The sequence below is a fragment of the Betta splendens genome, chromosome 13 (genome assembly GCF_900634795.4).
Source record: "Betta splendens chromosome 13, fBetSpl5.4, whole genome shotgun sequence".
NCBI classification, from domain to species: domain Eukaryota; kingdom Metazoa; phylum Chordata; class Actinopteri; order Anabantiformes; family Osphronemidae; genus Betta; species Betta splendens.
Genome location: NC_040893.2, coordinates 7,472,930 through 7,479,018, shown reverse-complemented (window position 1 = coordinate 7,479,018; position 6,089 = coordinate 7,472,930).

Below are 6,089 nucleotides of genomic sequence, written 5' to 3'. Positions count from 1 at the left end.
TCATCCAAGTGTTTTTGTGACCTGTCCATCTACGTGTTCGATCAGATTTTCTGGTTAAAAGCAAGATAACGCGACAACTGGCCCTGGACGTGTGTTCTAGTGGTGTTTGAGGCGAGATTATGATTTTGCGCCTCCCCCGCATAAACGGTATGGATTCATTTTTTTCTGAAGACTGGAGGCGCGCCCTCCTGGTATGCTGCCGCCTAGTACGCTAAAGTGGCTGTCTGTCAGAAATCACTTGACGTACGCGGGAGCGCGCACCGCCTCGTAAAGGCGCACGGCTCGGTGCGTCTGGGACTGCGGCCCCTGCGGCTGCTTATTTGCAAAGTGCCATAACTTGTGAATACTGTCCGCTACAAGGTTTTCAGTGGTCGTTGTGATGCCATGTCTTTTAGATTTTGCCTAAACAACCGTAATAATCATTGCATTTTGCTTTACAGGAGTCTTCGATCTTAACTAACTACAGTATATGTAGCTATGGACTCAACCCATTTTTGCAATTATTGCAGCAACAGTTTTTTTCTACATATATTTATTCTACATGCAGGAATGATTTTAATAAAATCAATATGTTTTGATCAGAAGCTTATTTCTGCCTCATTTAAAGCTCATTATGTTCTGCTTGGTTATATTGTAATAAATATCCAGTCTATTTGACCACTGTCTGTACCTGTCTGAGACCAGTGGAACCAGTAAGATACTGTTTTCACCTTTCCAAAAAGTGATTAAGACCAATCTCTGTTTACTGAAAGTAAACCTGCCTCATTATAAGTTCATGAAACCCTGCTTGATTATATTTACAACTTTAATAAGTCCATCTGATGGCTTTTTGTATAAGTCTGAGACCAGTAAAACTAATACGGCCAACTTCTTTGCTTAAGGTTCTTTTTCTGCATTAGTTTATCTTGTTCTTGTTCTCATTCATGCAGTAATAACAACCGAGTAATAAAAGTGCTTTGAAGAGGATATATATGGCCTTAATCCCTTCTTGGCAACAGCATCCTACTGATTCTACTGGTCCTAGATTGGTACAGAAAGTCATCAGATGGACTGGAAATTTATTAAGTCGGTAAATATAACCATCAAAGTCCAATGAACTTCAAAATGAGGAAGAAATAAGCTTCTAATGAAAAGATATTAGCTTTAATCACTTTTTGGCAAGGTGGAAACAGCACCTTAATGGTTCTACTGGTCTCAGACAGGTGCAGACAGTGGTCAATTAGACTGGATATTTATTACATTTGTAAATATAATAAGCAATTGGTAACGACAACCCATTTTTTCGACAGTCGACAATCGACAGTCACTTTTTGGCACCTGTCCTGGTGTGTCTACTGGATAGTCGGAGGGCCATATTATATTTATGATAGTGCAGGGTTCAAAGAACAAGTTAGAGAATAAGCAACTCACACGTCATATTTAATGGTTCAGCAAATAAGCTCAGTTGCGATAATAATTAACCAATCCCTCAGATCACGTGATCTGAATGACGAAAGCTGTTTCTTTGGCGTTGATCCGGGTGAAACTACACCTGGAGGCCTGGCGGTCCTCCCTGCATCCTTGTATAAAACGCAAACGAAGCCGTTCGCCACTAGATGTCTCCCTCCACAAGCACATGATGAGTGGCGTCCTGCTCGGCTGTAAGTGGCGCTGGAATCTATCTGCAAACTGTGCGTATTTAATTAGACAAGTGAATAAACATTCCTCTTGGAAATTAGTCATGCAGCAGCAAAACTTTAAAAAGGTTTAACTTGAATGTTTTATTTATTAGATACGACCCACCGCTGCAAAGCTCACCAACTAAAAATGTTAATAGATGACTCAGTTTTAATTTGAGCATTTCTCCCCTAAACAAACACAGGGCAGGGATGAAAGAAAAAAACATTAACCCTTTAGTCTCTGCATGAAGGCCCTTCTGGTTATTATCATTAAGCAAATACATTCTGATCAAAACATACAAAAAATGATCAGGTTGTGTTGTGCCTGGTTTCTGGTGGGCAGGGACAACCCGGCGTGACTGGGACAGCATGATTCCTCACCACAGACACAGAACATGTCATGAAGCCTGAATGTAGGCAGAAAAAAATGGCACACACGAAGGAAGGGGAGGAGATGAAGCGAGGAACATGTGTGTCTCCACCGTCCCTCCTCCTTCCTGTTACATCCATTCACGTTTCTTTACTGCGAAGTAAAAAAAAAAACAAGAAACAGGATCTGTTTGTGTGCGTGCGTGACTACTTATTCCCCTAAGAGGTTTTGTATGCTTTCTACATTATTTATCCTCCCCTTCCTATGAACAGTTCTATTTTCAGTTGATCATTTACTCTCCTGCCTGTGGTTTCCTCTCGCCACGGCAAGAAACGCGGCCAGTCGCAGGTTTCGGACCCATGCGAGGTCTCGGCATTGTAAACACATGTATGCGTGTGTCCGTCCTCAGAAATAGCCGAGGTGTCTGAGGTCAGGAAGCGACACACAGGAATGAGTTGGTCTGGGCTCCTCTCAGTTCATTTAATCCCTTTGTTATGTAGCACAAAAGTATGCAAATGTTGCTGGAAGTGGGCTATAATTAAAGTTGAACTGATTGGCGATAGGGTGACATTTTGCTCAGCTCACATTACAGACAGGGTGATAGGGCGCACGAAGCTTGGCATTTATGTTTGCCTTCATCTTTTCTCTTCACGCACTTTCATTTACTGTTGCAGACCTTGAATCTCCATGGGGGGATCGATATTGCGTTTCTGTCTGTCCACCCGTCACCGCAGCTACCGGCCACGGGAGGCCTCGCACGGAACAAAGGCGGGACAGAAAACAGGCAAAAATGTCTTCGGAGGTCATTTTTTTATTGTCCCTGAAAGTCACCTTTAGTTGCAACGCTGCCTATATTGCAGCTGTGTGTATTTTTTTGCAATTCTGTACATTTTTCCACTTTTGTGTTCCTCTACTACTGTCTTCTTCCTTAGAATTAACACCGCTGTGTGTTGTTATGTGTTTTTGAGTGAGTTTGATTCATACCAGCACAGAAAGAAGTATTCCGTTTTTGATAGGACCCCCAGGTTTTCAGTCATCTTCCCTATTGATTTTCTCTTGCTTTCCTTTTTGCACTCCCAGGGGATAGAATGTCTCAATTGGTCCCGGCCGTTGAAGGAGAGTGTGAGCGATAGAGAAACAGATAGAACATGAGTGAAGAAAAAAAAAACAGAGGGGAGGGGGGAAATGAAGGGAGGCGACACAGAGAAGGAGAGGAGGACTAGGAAGGAGGTGCTGCGTGGTCACAGAGGCCCTTCTTGACCCCTGACCTTGATCATGACCTTAAAGGTTACCCCAGAGGTCAGAGGTTGTGTGAAAGTGCCACTGCGGCGATTCACTCCACTGTTGTGTGATGATGATCTTATGCAGCCTCCCCAGCCTGTCTGACATGATCAGTGTTGCTCTGCGCCTGCGGCTCCCGAGCGCCACACATCCATCTGTAACCCGGCCACACAAGGCCCACTAAAAGCACCTTACAGGCAGAGCCAACGAGCAGGAGGAAGAGGGACGCGAACAGAGGAAAGTGGGAGAGCTAAGGGACAGAAAGCTGTTTTATTCTATACCCTGTAGCTCTGCAGAGGGGATAACATCTAGTTGTATAATGGCACTGACACAAAGAATGTGTGTTTATTTCTCTATTTTTAAACTTGAAACACATGAACTAATTGGGTGTTTAGAGGTTAAATGTGTGGACCTCAACACATTCAGGGTTTTTTTGCTGTTCTTGTCATGAACATTTTTTGCCTGTTTTTCTCCTCTCTAATTTTACCATCAAATGCAATAAAACAAAACGACAAGCAAGGGAAGAACACCCTCTAAAGTCCACCATGACAGACGTGACCGCCGGAGCAGCATCATTATCATTTTTAGCTGCATTGCTAACTTGACTAAGACTTTTGCCTTACAACACCATGTACCCCCCACGGCTTCAAAGCAATCCTGCGCCTAGTGAAGTTCCCACTAGAGAAGTCTGTGTAGAAAGCGAGAGTTTAGGAGTAAAGGATGACAAAAGGAAAATATTATAACAATATTTGCATTGAAATATCTCCAACAGATTCATTTCTTTACTGTTTATCATATGATCCAAAACAAACCATTTAATGTCGATTGTTTTAAATGAACAATTCACTACAAATGATTAAAAACTTAGACCTCTGGGTACAAATACTGCAGGTAAAACTAGCTTGTAGATTCTGCCGTCACTTTCATGTTACTGCTTCATAAAGTTATTTTGTTTGTCACTGCTAATGTGTCCTTGGTGTGTTTTCTTTGTGTGTTGGTAAGAGATAACTATATAAACACGGCGTAATAGACTCAATGCAAAAGCTCCTAAGCCTGTGATTATCTAAGACCTGTATTTCTGGTTTGGCTTAATGATAGGTAGCATCACAAGTAATGCGGGCCAGGCCAAGGAAACACTGATTAACATGGCAGAAAGCAAAAGAAATGAGAGGATTAAACACAGGATTCATCGGTCCATGTGCAGCATTGTGTTCAAAAAGCAAACACATCTTTTCAGGCGGGTATTTGTTAGGTACAGTGTGTAAGTACAGATCAATGTCACACGGTGTCTTTAAATCCGACCAAGCTGGTGACAATTGACACGGACACTAATGTGAATCATGCCGCCATAATCTTTTGTTATTTACAGAGTAATTGAGGGTAATTCTGTACACCTCATTAAAAGCATGTGACTGGGTGTGAAGGCCAAACTAAAGGCAGCCTTCATTTCACCGCATTATATCTATAAATGAACTATAAAATAACGTGATGCTATTTGAGCTATATATTAGTGGAGCACTGAGGACCAGTCATACCAGGTCCAAACAGCTTCAAATCAAATCAAGTAATAGCCTGTTGAGCTAGTTTGTGGCACAAAAATGCCCACCTTTGTATTTACACACGGGGTGAAAGGGGTGTTATTATCTATGGCAAATTCTCCTGTTATTTTTAGTGAACGCAATTAAGGTGCAATGACTGTGAAGACATGGAAATGATTGGAGACTACGAAATATTTGGATTAAAGGCTGAGCTGATAGACAGCCTGTAGGCTCGGAGAGTTTAGGGGGGGAAGGAAAAAAGTCTTCAAAGTGTGAATGCAGGCGTGGATTTTCCACACAGCCCGACCTCACAAAACATTCGGCAAGTCAAATTCGGGAAGCCACAAAGTGCTAAAAATGAAAACTGTGTGCACAACAGATGTGTTTCCCTGATAAAGCGAAGCAGCTCGGCCCCGGCGTCGATGTGTAAAGCTGAGGCAGAGGCGTGATTCATTTCAAGGTGTACAGAGTGTCTACAGTACGAAACAGGAATTCAGCGTGTAATTAAACATTCTTTGTATATCCGCCTGTGACACATCCACACACTGAGGGTCAAAGGACGCGGTCAGCAGGAGCAGCCAGGCTTCAGTGTGTAGCTCAAGGTCACTTCAAGAATAGGTCTGTATGTACGTGGACACTCTTTCCGCTGGACCGCCCTGCTGCTGTGGCCTGGCAGGATGAACTCACCATTAAACGTTGTTATTAATGTTTGTGTGTAAAATATCTGGATTGTATAAATTAGTGTAAAAAGTGGGAACTTGAAAAAGCCACATGCCAGGTGTAAGTCCATGTCATCTTTTACCAATTCTTTAAATGCTCAAGTTCAGCAGGTCCTGTCTGAGGCTGCCTTCGTTCTATTGACCCACCCATGAATTTAAGCAAAAGAATAAAATATGTGTTCAAACTCAAACAATTGTGGTTCGTTTTTATTCTTATTTAGAGGGGGATCTTGTTTTTGAACAATTTCCCCAGACACTTTTAGCTGTGATTGATTTTCATTTTATCTGGGTAATCACATTTTGTTCAAGTTCAGTTTATTATTAAAGTAATGGCGTTTTCAAAATGGAACAAAACCTAAACTTGTCAGCAGGATTATTAAAAAAACAAATAAACCATACAAACAGTAAACTCGCAAACCAAAACTAACAGAGCGTTTAAACATTTCATCAATTTTTTTTGAAAGGCATATGTACCTGTAGTAATAACGTAACATATGTAAATATGATGTCCCAAAACGGAACG